This window comes from Rhodnius prolixus, unplaced genomic scaffold (assembly GCF_049639745.1).
Source record: "Rhodnius prolixus isolate KJV_2025 unplaced genomic scaffold, Rpr scaffold_9, whole genome shotgun sequence".
NCBI classification, from domain to species: Eukaryota; Metazoa; Arthropoda; class Insecta; order Hemiptera; family Reduviidae; genus Rhodnius; species Rhodnius prolixus.
In genome coordinates this window covers 24,037,132-24,052,201 of record NW_027411604.1, presented here as the reverse complement: position 1 = coordinate 24,052,201, position 15,070 = coordinate 24,037,132, and the positions used below count along the sequence as shown (strand labels likewise).

Sequence of the window (15,070 nt, the reverse complement as noted above, 5' to 3'; positions counted from 1 at the left end):
ACAATTGTAGCAGTAAATGAGTACTACAATTTACCACATTTTCGCTGATATTACACCTATAAGACAGGAGATACAGCAATTTGAAATTTGAAGGAAATGTAAACCACGCAAACTTTATCACCTTGTATCTCCTCTAAAAATTGTGCTAAAACAGAGGAATTCTGCACAATTGTAGCAGTAAATGAGTACTACAATTTACCACATTTTCGCTGATATTACACCTATAAGACAGGAGATACAGCAATTTGAAATTTGAAGGAAATGTAAACCACGCAAACTTTATCACCTTGTATCTCCTCTAAAAATTGTGCTAAAACAGAGGAATTCTGCACAATTGTAGAAGTAAATGAGTACTACAATTTACCATATTTTCGCTGATATTACACCTATAAGACAGGAGATACAGCAATTTGAAATTTGAAGGAAATGTAAACCACCCAAACTTTATCACCTTATATCTCCTCCAAAAATTGAGCTATAACACAGACATTCTGCATGATTGTAGCAGTAAATGAGTACTACAATTTACCATATTTTCGCTGATATTACACCTATGAGACAGGAGATACAGCAATTTGAAATTTGAAGGAAATGTTAAGCTTTAAAACTATGTCTACATATCATTAAAATGTGTTCTTAGTTCATTATTACACTGTAAGTTAATCAGTTCTATTGGATATTACTACCTTTAAATCAGGTTATAATTGTAATGCACATTACTAACATTAACTTACAACATTAATCAGCAATTTCACCGAAACGCCATCCTGCCATTAAACTACCAAAATTTCTCTACAACAAGTATAAATTTTGTTGTTTCACATTTTGGAACTTTAAACGAAAATGCTGTCTACGATTCAATCTTAATGTATTATGCGTTACATAAATGAAGATAAATAACTTTATTTTTAATAAATTTTCCAGCTAAATTCAATTTAGTATAATAAATTTGGTATAATTCTTTCTGTTGAGAAATTGTTGACAGTTTAATTGCAGGAAAGTACCCCTGGTCAGTTCAAATCTGAATTTAAAGGATTCACATTCCTGCTTTTACTTCTAAGATTAATCTGGTACATTAATCTTCTTAACTGTGCATAACAGGTTACTTTCAAAATTACTTATGTAAATTCATAGACATGGAATTGGTTACACTGCAAGTGCATCTAAGCAATCACTTTTAGAAATAATGTTTTAAAAAGTGCGCAGACAATGGTTTGAAGTTATTTATTATACACATACACTGCAATACGCTAAAACAAATTAGAGGTTATCAAAGTACTATTTTATTGCATGCAATATACATATATATTCTAAGAAATACACAGTTTCTTGAACCCCTGCCTGTCATGTAGAACTATTCGAAACTATGGGAGTATTCCCTACAAGAATCAACCAATTAGAAAATACAGTGTCCTGGCAAATAATAACAATAGTAACAAAACTATTACCACACTGTACAGGATTGTACATTAGTTTTTCTCCAAACGTTTCTTGCTTTAATACATATGGGCGAACATTGAGCAAAATTGCAATATTTAAAAATAGAAACTTCCTAATTTTAAAGACAGAATTTCTTCGAGGGTTACTGAGAGAATACTGTGAGAATATAGAGAGGTTCTTTCTCCTCATGGTTGGTAGAACCCAAAAAGGATACCATGAGAACTGTCGTCTATCTGTAAATGCAGTAATCTAGACCGCTTACTTTAAAAGAAAAATCCTCTATTTGCTAATAAAATATTTAACAGAAAAGTCTTAAGAAATAAACACGGGCAATTATCACAATTCAAGTTAAATGAAATTGGTGCACCCATTTTGGAAATAATACAAAATAATAACTGTTGTTACATAAGAGATTATTTTTGCAAATGCATTATTTTTGCATGTTTTCTTTAAAAAACATAAATCAATCTTTTAAATTTAATTACAGAAGATATTTTTTAGCATATCAGCATTTGTTTGCTGAAATTTGGGGTACTATAAAATACTAATATAAGAAATTATTCTTTATTTACTTAAATATTTTGGGTACATCAGGCTGATTTGAAGTTACGCTAATGGAAGTACGTAAATTCAAGTAAAAAAGTGAATCGCATAGATTGAAATAGTTGTATGATGGAATTGAAGCAGTCAGAATTATACAAAACATGAACTATACGAGAGTATACAAAGGGAACGTTAGAGAGTTCAGATATTTTGAGGAAGTGTACGATGTTACTAAAAGTGTGACACGGTGCGCTAACCTCTGACGCTAATATGATGAAGGCAGCGGGTGGGACTTGGGCCAATATAACACGTGTCCCTCCTTAGTTGCACTCTCATGCATTAGGACACACATGGCTGTAATACTGTTCCACAAGTTCGTGCCAAACTGACATTCCTTCTCACACAGGGCGGCTATACAGCTCTCTTAACATATCTATATGTACTTCTAACCCAGTCATTCTTCCATCATTAACAATGCAAATATGTTACTTTACATTTCTATAACTGGTAAATACGAGTATGCTGCATATTGCTCTTATAGCAAACATATAGAAAGCTTATGTTAAAGTTCTTGTAATAAACGAGACTAATACGGGATAAGCATTAATAATCAAACGAGAAGCCTCGAAAAATTAATTGAAAAAATACATTTTGCCTTCAATCGGGTGTGGCACCCGGGTTTGCTCTGGAAACTCAAGGGCACACTTCCGTTCACTCACTTCCTCATCTTGAAGTCGTATTTGTCAGATCGTTATTTTCAAATTCAAATCGGAACATCGTATTCAGCTGAACATCGTATTGAAGCGGGTGTTCCTCAAGGAAGCATCTTAGGACCTATCCTTATATGTTATATACACAGCAGACATACCAATCCATCCTGAAACTGTCCTCCTAACTTATGCAGATGAAACCGCTATACTTTCTCCTCACATTGGTCCAGTAACTTCACACAGAAACCTTCAAACTCATCTCTTTTCTCTTGAGGAATGGTTTAAAAAATGGAAAAATCAAGTTAAATGAAACCAAATCTCAAAATATTACTTTTACTCTACGCCGCATCACTCTTCCTCCGATCTACTATTCCACCTGCCAATGTTGTCCGTTATCTTGGGCTTTATTTAGACAAAAGACTGACTTGGAACCCGCACTTAAACGACTTAAACGAATTGAAGTTAACAGACGTTATCGACTACTTCAAAGACTGCTAGACCAAAGATCAAATCTTTCACTTAATAACAAAAGACTGATTTACAATTCTATTCTAAAACCCGCCTGGGCGTACGGTATTGAACTGTGGGGTTCAACGAAACGCTCAAATCTTCAACGAATTCAATCTATTCAGTCTAAAATTCTCCGCACTATCGTTAAAGGCTCCATTTTTGCGTTTCAAATCTAACTATCCACACAGATCTGGAAATTCCGTTTGTAGGTCAGGTTGTACGAACTCGCTATAAAAGTTTTCATCAGAACTTACACTCTCATTCCAATTCTCTTGTCCGCCATTTATCACCTCAACACCATCCAGATCATCCTCCCAGACGATTAAAACGTCAGTAGCCTCGCGATTTTCTCTCTTCTGAAGAGAGTAGCTAATCCTGGGAGACGACTTAGGGAGTGTTATTACTGGGTAACTTCTCCCCTCAATTAGTGAGTTTGTAGTGTTGTCAGTTAATGTCATTGTTACTTATGGCGTATCTAGTGCTGGTGTAACTTAACTAATAAATTTTTAAAAAAATACATTTTAAAAGTGCCCAGTAGGACAGCTGTAAATTCATCGTCAAAAACTGTACGAAAAAGCGTAATTTTTTAAAAAAAAACACAATAAACTTGGCCAATTTTTACTCTCTTTTCCCAAAATCCATTTCTTATTAGGATAATTATACTTAAAATCACAGATTAAATAGGTTTCGAGAAAACTATGCAATAAATGGGCAAATGGACGACATTTTCATAAATTGCTTTTTCTTTTGCTGTAGTTGGATTTTAGGAGAAAGTGCCAAGTTTCAGCAAACCTTTGTGGCCCTTATCAGTGCCTCTGAAATGAAAGTTTGATCACGTTTTTAAGTTACTGAATTGTAATACAATCAAATGATTGCAAGTACGACCTGTTTAAATATAAATATGTCTTCTTAATTCACATTTGATTATGTGAATTTGTTATTTATTTATTATAAAGATATGTTCTCTTATAATTATTAGAAGAATTAAATTCACTCGATTGAAATAATAATTTTGTCAATTTCATATTAATTAAGTTTTAAGATCAACTTTGTAAATTGTCGTAAGGTATAAGTAATTATGAGAGAAGTTTATTAAAACAGTGGCGTAATAATTAGCTAATGGACTGAAATAACTATTTCCAACCATAATCGAGTATTGTTCCAGTTATTTTGTTCAAATAAAACAATATATAAAAAAAGAAAAGAATGTAATTAATAATATATAAGAAAAGACTTACAAAACAATAAGAAAAGGGAAAGTATAGTTATTTATAAGATCAAATTAATCAATACTAGTATGGGAGTTATTACACAATCTTCTTCCGAACAAACTAGAAAAAGTAATGCAATCACACATGAGTTATTTATAAAAGGTTAATCGCAATTTTAATTCATTTTATTATAGAAAATCTATTAATTTTATGATTTTTTTTTTAAGAATATGATTTTTTATTTTAGTGAATTTCACTAACAAACATGGCAACCAATCAATTCGCAACTATTCAATGATTTCGATTAATCAACTGCAATAATTACAACGATTATAATAGATCAAAGTGGATTGCTCGTGCCTTGTTTCAATTAAACTACTCATAATTGTAACAAGGCATGTTAAATCTACACTAAACAATATTAGGTACCCGTGGTATTACCATTGAATTTCTTAAAGAAGTCACACAAAAAATCACAGAATACAGAGAATAATATTTATATCTACTGCTGCTATATATAGATAGAATTGCAAACAGATAACCATATTGGTTAAAAATTACGTAACTAACTGGAGAAATCGATTGTTAACGGATTTTTCATGTCCTACAATGAATAACTGCAGCAGTTCATTGAATTGTAAACTGTGTCATTTTCAAATTGTATTTATTTATTATAGTAAAGGCCTAAACTATCGGTAGTACAGTCTCAGAGTTTGTAATTAGATTTCCATCTTTTAAATTGACTATTGAAAGCAGATTTATTCTATTCATATCTCTACCATTCAACCTTATTACCAGTCCTAAGTTGCATTGAGCACGAATTTAGCTACAAAATATTGTTGTTAACAGCTCTCTCTGGCTGAACATAACACGATACTAATTTACAAAAAACATTATTGAAACTTACAATTTGTTACTAAAAAGAAGGTTGACTTCAATGTTATTCAAGTTCAATGTAATAAAATACTGTTAAAAACAAGTTATTCCAATTTAAATGAACCGTTTGTCGATGCCCCTCGAACAAAAACCACATAATTAATGGCTATAATTGCAAGATAAAATATTTTGTCATTAATATAAATGACTGTAAAAAAATATTTAAATATACTAACAATATTAAGACTAATAAAACAATAAGACAATTGATTAATAATAAACAATAGTGGTTCCATCCAACCTTCTCAGTAGGAGAGCTGCAAAAGATGCAGTACAACTTTAGCAGACATGCTAATTCTAGACTAAAATAGATTAAGCAACAAGATGACAGTTTAATTGAACGACTAATTTACTAAGCTGAACAGATGGTATAATTACAATGTTTTATAATTGATTTCTTTCTTTTAATCATTCCAGTTTATCATTAATTAATATTTCATTGATATTAATCGCCACTTAAATAAATATACGGCCATTAATAGCTGCGTAAAATTCTAATTTGTTACATAATTCAAGATTTAAAATTTTAGTATTATATGTAAATTAGCCCAAAAAAGACTTCGAAACTCTAATTTTCGAAACTCTAATTTTTTTTAATTACCATATTTTTAAAATTTTCATTCATATGTTTATAAAAAATATTTATGGAGCACAGTGGGAATCAATCAGATAAAAATAAAATTAATATAGATCAACGAACAAAGGCCTCGCAATAACGGGATCCATAATTCAAATGTGTGGGAAGTAATTAAATATGTACACGAAATACAGATGAAATGTACGTACATTTATAATTATTTCTAACATTTTTTGACCATTCCATTCGCAATATATTAGGGATAATAATATAAAAATATGGCGGAAAACTCTTCTTGCATTCATGCAATTGAAATTGATAAAATGAAATATTTTTAAAGATAAAATTTAATTAATTTGAGTTGCGTTTGTATAAGCTGATATGGAAAGTGGACAAAAATCTTAATTTCAAACAATATCAACAGTTTAGAAAATGTAGTTTGAAAGAAATATTATTGAGCCATTTTTGAGAAAATTGAAAAAGAATTACGACTGATTTTGAGAAAACAATCGAAATGAATGCGAATGAAATTTCGATTTTTTTTGTTTTTAAAGTACTTTACAATAGACACCTCCTCTATTCAGTGGTTACGAGCCCTGCCGAGTTATTAAATGTTCTGGATTCGAAGCAGTTTGGTTTGGATTTTAACAATGGGTTATTTATTTTTATTTTTTAATTTAATCCATCAACAAGTTTATTGCCAGCCATTGGACAGTGTTCTCTCACTGCAGACATTGCTGTTGACCTTAACCACAATTGCAAGATACAATGAATCGTTAATATAAAGGACTATAAAGAATGTTAAATATCTGACAATACTTGAAACAATAAGGAATTGATAAATAATAAATCCTTAAATGCTATGGTGGCTTATTTAGTTCTTATTGAATTTTTAGTACAATTTGTGTTTGAAAGAGATCTTGGCTTTATTTGAAAATCAGAATTTTGTGAGTATTTTAATATTTAATAGATTCTCAGTCTCTCTTCACTTCTTAACAAATACTGTAAACTAAAAGATCTACTCGTAATCTCTATGTTACTTAAGAATCTTGGTAGGGAATTTCAAAGTCATTCGCAAAATAGTTTCAAAAGTATTTATTTCCGAAAATTGATTTTTTTTTTTTTGTTAATTACCAGCTAAATTAAAATTTAAATCCCAATTGTTAGTCTAAACGTTCACGAATATGTACAGGAATAAACGTTACAATGCAGATTTGCATTTGTACAATAAGCGATAATTAAAAAACTAGATAAAGAAGAAGTACTAATTAACTTGAAAAAAAAACAATAATTGAATGTAATTTTTTTGGATTAATAAGTAAATAAACTTTAAACTTTAAAAACAAAAAATAGAAATAAAATATTAATAAAAGGCTGAAGTGCATTAGAATTAAAGTACTAAAAAACCCTTGAACGTAATCCAGAAATTTCTGAACTATAAAATTAAATCTAGATACAGGGTGTCCCAAGCTATATGGATAACGACTTTTTCTCGGAAACTAAGATAGCTAGAAAAAAACTAAAAAATACGTGTTCCCTTAGTTTTTTGTTAGGAATCCAAATTTAATTTGTAAATTTTTTTCGGTGCTTCCAGAAGCGAGATATAGGCACCAACTTCATTTTTTCAAAAGGGAAGGTGCGGTTTTTATTTAAGAAATAGATTCCTCTATTTTTTTTAAAGAAAAATTTACTTGAACGGTTTTTTTCTGTGAGCGATATTTTACAAGTTATGAATGAAAACATGATTCTTATAAGAAATTTCAAAATGACAATATTATAACGGTTTTATGATTGAATAAGAAGAAAAGTACTATTTTATTATAAATCTTACTTCTCATTAACATAACAGATCATGCTCGAAATGGCCTCCACCATTAGAGATGCATAGACATGCTCTTTCCAGCCAATCGCCCCTTACTGCCAAAGAAATAGATTCGAATTTAAGCGAGTTACAGGTATCTATTTTTCTTTGCTTTAGTTCATCTACAGATGCAATCCCGGCTTGATTCTGATGCACCTAGATTTAGAAATGCTTTTCGATAAGCAGAAATAAGGAAAGAAAGAAAAAAGTTATGGATAATCACCTTGTTTTTGAGGTAACACCAAAGGAAATAGGTCCATAGGTGTCAAGTCCGGTGAGAGAGGTGTCACTGAATCGCCCCCTGTGTCGATATAATACGCCCATCAAATTGCCTATCGAGATATATCTTTACATGCCTGATGGTGTTATATATGGTGGATAACTTGGTTAAAGCCGAATCTATTTCTTTGGCAGTAAGGGACAATTGGCAGGAAAGAGTATGTCTTTCCAAATTAAATTTGGATGTCTAACAAAAAACTAAGGGGACACGTATTTTTTAGTTTTTTTCTAGCTGTCTTAGTTTCCGAGAAAAAGTCGTTATCCATATAGCTTGGGACACCCTGTATATACTTATATTGTTTATGCAGTTTCACTAAATTACAGTTTGATATTACAAATTCATTTAAAAATAAAATTACTATCCAAAGAGTTGAAACACAATTTTGCTAATTTCTGAATATGATTAGCATTTACACATTATACGAGTATGTAAGATATCCCCTTTATCAGGATTACAAACTTTATAGACAGACTGACCATCAAATTTAACTGTAGTTTTCCCAACAATAAGGTTTAAAAAAATATTTATTGGCTAATCTCATCTGAGATAACAATTTAATATATTTGAAAGGAACATTCAAGATATAAAAATAAGCCAGGCATAACTGTTCATTAGGTAATAATAGAAGTATATAAACGTTCGTAAACATTAAAACAATAGACTTAAATAATCATACCAAGAAGAAAATCAAAACATTCTGCCCAGAACACCACATAAAGAATGTCGTCTATCGTGGACTTTGGGCTTCAGAGTTAGCTCGGGAAGCTTAATTCTAATAAAAGGATACTGTGCCTAAAACCGGAGCCCGAAGTGATCTAATCATTCAGCTAATTCTTTCCTTTACTAAGATGAATAACATTTTTAAACTTAATGAATTGGATTCACTCTACAAATGACATTTTATTTAAATTATACTACTTATTACGATATTATGTATAAAGTAAAAATGAAGAATTTCTGTTTTAAATTTAAAAAATAAATGAGAACTCATAACTATGCAAATGAAGGCTCTTTTAAGTTTGGACAATGAAAAATTAATTCTAAAAAACCTTGATGCAATATAGTGGCCAAACGACATCAGTGTTAATATCTGGCCGTTTCTAAATATACAATATACAACAAGTACACCTTCTCAAATCGCCTACAGCCTGTGGCTGTCAACTTGCTAGCAATTTATCATGGCGTTTATTTATTTATATTCTTTGTGTCGGAGTCAGTGCATTAAATTTTCAAAACATTCTACCCATACTGCATGAAAGAAAGGCACAAATCAGTGGTAACAAGATTTATTTGCAATTTGCTTTTATTTAGCGGTGATAAATATTAAAAACTGTGATTTCAATGCAATTGTCTAACCATTAAAGTTCAAGTATAACCTATTCAAAATTCAATCTCTATTTGCGATAAAACGCAGTTTTTATTATTTTATAAAATCACAGATTTTGTAGGCTTTTTTTTATTAAATAAAAGGCAGGAGCTGGTAGTTTAAATAAGAACCTAAATTTAAAAGTAAATGGTAATTTCAGTAGATCATTTTTTTTAAAAAAAAGCCTGATTGTAGCATTCTCTGTTGGCATCAAACCGAAATATCAAATTTGAACTTACTGCGACGTTTCGTTTGTAATGCGAACATACAAACAGGGTTATTTCCGGTAAAGACCCATGACCGAAAATCTGCACGATTACAATACCTTCTTTAACTCAAGCAGGGTAATAGAAGGTAGTAAGCAATGTGTGAGATGAGGAAAAAAAATCGTGAATAGAGGATCATAACAGCAGTGAAATTCCCTTAGTTAAAGGTTGGCATTGTCTTTTCCTGCCCATTGTCAAGGATTTCAATTCACTGGCGGCTTCCGAACAAGATTGTCTCGTTACAGAAATAATGTCCATCACCGGACGATGAAATGTAAGAGGTTTCTAGACAAAAAATCTAAGAACTAAGAATGGTCTGGATTCGAACCCTAAATCAACTCTTGCACTAATCACTAACCTAATCTCTTCCCTTCCTAATTCAACTTTTTAAATTTCAGGATTCTTTGGATTAAATGAGTGCAAATTCAATATAAGTTCTTACTGGCAATTATAATAATTATAATTTAGCCTATTATAGGCAATCAATTTCAGGTACCATTCTAATCACTTCTAAAGATGAAGAGCTGAATTAGGTAAAAATATAGAATCTATTATTTTGTAACGTTTTATTTAAAATATGTAAAGAATCAGCCGATTGCTTTAGCTAAACAAAGAACAGCAAAACTATTCTAAATCCTACAAAGGGAGAAAGTGAATTGATTTTCGGGCATCTTGCCAATCCTGCTTTCTAGACAAGCAATTCCAAGCATATATTCACAAAAGATTTCTTTCTTTAATTGTGACACAAGGAATTTTATTACAGAAGTTTTGTCATTTAAGCCTGAAATAACAAGATTATAAAAACCTTGTTCTAAAAAGCAAATTGTTATATGAAAAAGTTTGGGAATCATTTAACATTTATAGTAACAAATAATTTCTTGGACATAAACTAACTTAGCGAGTAACTTCGAACTTTGTGTAACTACGAGGGTCGTTTGAAAAGTCCGTGCAAAAATAAAAACTACTTAATTTTTTGAGGTAAACCTTTTTTATTTTTCAACATAGTCTCCTTTTAGGCTTATACACTTCGTCCAACGCTGCTCTAGTTTGTTGATCCCTTCCGAATAATAGGATTTGTCCAAGTCTGAAAAATAGCCATTCGTTTCTGCAATCACCTCCTCGTTTGAATAAAATCTTTTTCCCGCCAGCCATTTCTTCATATTGGGGGACAAAACAAGTGAGCTGGTGCGTTGTTGTGATGGAAAAGGACTTTTTTGTGGGCCAATCGTGGGCGTTTTTCTTGCAGCTCGGTTTTCAAACGGTCCAATAACGATGAATAATATGCACCTGTAATAGTTTTACCCTTTTCCAGATAGTCGATGTGGATTATTCCTTGCGAATCCCAAAAGACAGTCGCCATAATCTTTCCGGCCGAAGGAACGGTCTTCGCCTTTTTTGGCGCAGATTCCCCCTTGGTAACCCATTGTTTAGATTGTTCTTTGGTCTCAGGAGTGTAGTGATGTATCCATGTTTCATCCACAGTGACGAAACGACGCTTAAAGTCCTGCGGATTCTTCTGGAACAGCTGCAAACCGTCCTTGCAACACTTCACACGATTTCGTTTTTGGTCAAGCGTGAGCAATCGCGGCACCCATCTTGTGGATAGCTTTGTCATGTCCAAATGTTGATGCAAATTATTATGTACCCGTTCATTCGAGATGCCCACAGCACTAGCAATCTCACGCACCTTCACTCTTCTGTCATCCATTACCATATCAATGATTTCTGGAGTAGTAACCTCAACAGGGCGTCTAGAACGTTCAGCGTCACTTGTGCCCATATGGCCACTCCGAAAATTTTGAAACCACTTATAAACTGTTCTAATCGATGGTGTAGAGTCACCATAATGTTTATCAAACTTCTCTTTAGACTCCTGAGGCGTTTTGCCTTTCATAAAGTAGTGTTTAATCAACACACGAAATTCTTTTTCGTCCATTTTTTGAAAATCACTCGACTTCCTCGATTCAAACGAATGCCAAACACAAAGAAATAGACCGATCTGGCTGAAACTTGGTGTATGTTCTTCCAAGAGATGCTACTAACTAAACATAACCTCGATACGCGCCAGTAGTGCTATCTCTCTGACTTTGCACGAACTTTTCAAACGACCCTCGTATAAATGTATCTCAATTATTACAGAAAAAAATTCTCGAAACTTGGTGAGACATCGCAACATTTTACAGAAATACATTTTTTTCATAAATGAAGATGTTGAGAATCTGTTACTCTTTAAGAATTCCAGAATATATAAATGATTCATCTAGTTTCTAGTTTCGGACACAAATCTCTCGTTTACAATTACAACTTTTCAGTAAAATGAAGGCAAATTAACATAAAACTTAATATAGCCAAAATCTATTTAAAGGATTTTCAAACTAAAGATGGATCTGCGATGGACCAGAAACTCATTAAAAAAAATAAATGAGGGATTTTGAGACAGAAATTATGGTTATTTATTCTAATTGAGTACAGTTGCATTCTAATTATTTAAAAAAAATATATATTTTTGGCCGTTTCCAATTAAATAATAAATAACTTGGAAATCTATTCGTTACAAGGGCACACTTCTAGCTTTATCAGAACGTTTTAAAAATCAATTTTCAGGTAAGTTCAAAATAATGCAGTTTATTACGCATAATATGTATGCATTTAGAGAAGAAGTGAATGCATTTTTTCTCTCAAAAACATCTAGAAAAAGACTGAAAACATTCCTATTCATAAAGTCTCACTTCTTTTTGAAGATTTTTGAAAGAAAGACATAGAGTTATCGCTACTTTAGGCTTTAATCTTCTTTTAGAGGATTTCCAAAATTGGAAAAACGCTTGCTTCATTATGAAAAGTACTACACTTTTGAAAGATCCGGAAGAATAACGTTTAATTAGCTGGGCGAACTATAGGCTGCCAAAAAAATTTAAAAAAAAAACAAATAGTCTGCATAAAAGTAAATTAATAAAAATTAACCTCCGTCAGTAAAAATGAAATACGAGGGACAAAATACTGATGATAAAATGAAAAGTCAGTTCCTCCAAGGATAGCCGCAGATTCAATCCGAAAGCTGGAGAATAAAAAACATTGATCACCCGCATTTCTCCGTCCAACCTTCAGGATAGAAATGCTTGTCTGAGCAGCGCCATAATCCTTCTATCATTGCTGGAATGGCAACCAATGAAAAACTTCATGAACTCAGTATTAAACACTGAATTGTCACGCGATATTCCATTTCATTCCACTATTCTTTCCCAACTGGTCCAATATCTAATCTAATAGTTCTACTTCTTAACGCTCTGAGAGATATTCAATAATGCAGCATTTTATTATATAATAACATGTGAATAAATATTTATGGTAATATGTACTGCATTGACTCTAAATAAACTAGTTAAACTTCTGCATTTTATTATATCTGACTTGTCAGTTTTACTTACATAAAAGCAATGAATAATAGGTATGCAATTACTTTTATTTGCTTAATGTTGGTACTTTTTATACTATGAATTCTAAAAAAACTAGTTTGGATGAAAAATAATTATGAAAATGTAAACTTAATTTTGTAAACCTACAACAATGATAAAGAAAATAAGTTAGAAATAAAGATATTGGATTGGCCAATGATAAGGTTTGTATTCCTAACACTTATATTTCTTGAATAAACATATAATTCTAAAACTAAAAGTTACTTTTTAATCTAAGGATTCAAGATTGGCGAGGAATCGGTCAAATAAAAACAACATCTCGTCTTTTTGCCAACATTTCGACAAATATATTGTCTTCTTCAGGGCGTGGCTATGCGGTTTGGATGAGAAACTAAAGTTTCAGTAACTCAACCAACCCGCATAGCCACGCCCTGAAGAAGACTATATACGAGGGTCGTTTGAAAAGTCCGTGCAAAGTCAGAGAGATAGCACCACTGGCGCGTATCGAGGTTATGTTTAGTTAGTAGCATCTCTTGGAAGAACACACACCAAGTTTCAGCCAGATCGGTCTATTTCTTTGTGTTTGGCATTCGTTTGAATCGAGGAAGTCGAGTGATTTTCAAAAAATGGACGAAAAAGAATTTCGTGTGTTGATTAAACACTACTTTATGAAAGGCAAAACGCCTCAGGAGACTAAAGAGAAGCTTGATAAACATTATGGTGACTCTGCACCTTCGATTAGAACAGTTTATAAGTGGTTTCAAAATTTTCGGAGTGGCCATATGGGCCCAAGTGACGCTGAACGTTCTGGACGCCCTGTTGAGGTTACTACTCCAGAAATCACTGATAAAATCCATGATATGGTGATTGAAGGTGCGTGAGATTGCTAGTGCTGTGGGCATCTCGAATGAACGGGTACATAATATTTTGCATCAACATTTGGACATGAAAAAGCTATCCGCAAGATGGGTGCCGCGATTGCTCACGCTTGGCCAAAAACGAAATCGTGTGAAGTGTTGCAAGGACGGTTTGCAGCTGTTCCAGAAGAATCCGCAGGATTTTAAGCGTCGTTTCGTCACTGTGGATGAAACATGGATACATCACTACACTCCTGAGACCAAAGAACAATCTAAACAATGGGTTACCAAGGGGGAATCTGCGCCAAAAAAGGCGAAGACCGTTCCTTCGGCCGGAAAGATTATGGCGACTGTCTTTTGGGATTCGCAAGGAATAATCCTCATCGACTATCTGGAAAAGGGTAAAACTATTACAGGTGCATATTATTCATCGTTATTGGACCATTTGAAAACCGAGCTGCAAGAAAAACGTCCACGATTGGCCCACAAAAAAGTCCTTTTCCATCACGACAACGCACCAACTCACACCTCAGCAGTTGTGGTCGCGAAATTAATGGAAATAGGGTTCCAACTCGTTTCACATCCCCCCTATTTTCCAGACTTGGCTCCCTCGGACTACTATTTGTTCCATTTCAATGAAGAAATGGCTGGCGGGAAGAAGATTTTATTTAAACGAGGAGGTGATTGCAGAAACGAATGGCTATTTTTCAGTCTTGGACAAATCATATTATTCGGAAGGGATCAACAAACTAGAGCAGCGTTGGACGAAGTGTATAAGCCTAAAAGGAGACTATGTTGAAAAATAAAAAAGGTTTACTCCAAAAAATTAAGTAGTTTTTATTTTTGCACGGACTTTTCAAACGACCCTCGTATTTGTCGAAACGTTAACAAAAAGACGAAATGTTGTTTTTATTTGGACCGATTCCTTGCCAATCTTGAATCCTTAGTTTAACAATTTACGGTCACGAAACAATTTATATATTCATGTTAGTTTTTAATATTTGAAGCTTTTAACCATTTATTTCTTATTAAACGAAAGCGCTAAAATTATATTAAAGTTGCTCTTATTGGGCTGCGAAAAGATTAATTCTTATTTAGTG

At 32.5% G+C, this 15,070-nt stretch overlaps 1 protein-coding gene across 2 annotated transcripts in view; it reads right to left on the bottom strand.

The window, feature by feature from the left end:
- The window catches only part of corn (microtubule-binding protein cornetto), a 114,368-nt gene that overhangs the window by 42,335 nt on the left and 56,963 nt on the right, over positions 1–15,070 (bottom strand). The gene's annotated exons all lie outside the window — the stretch shown is intronic.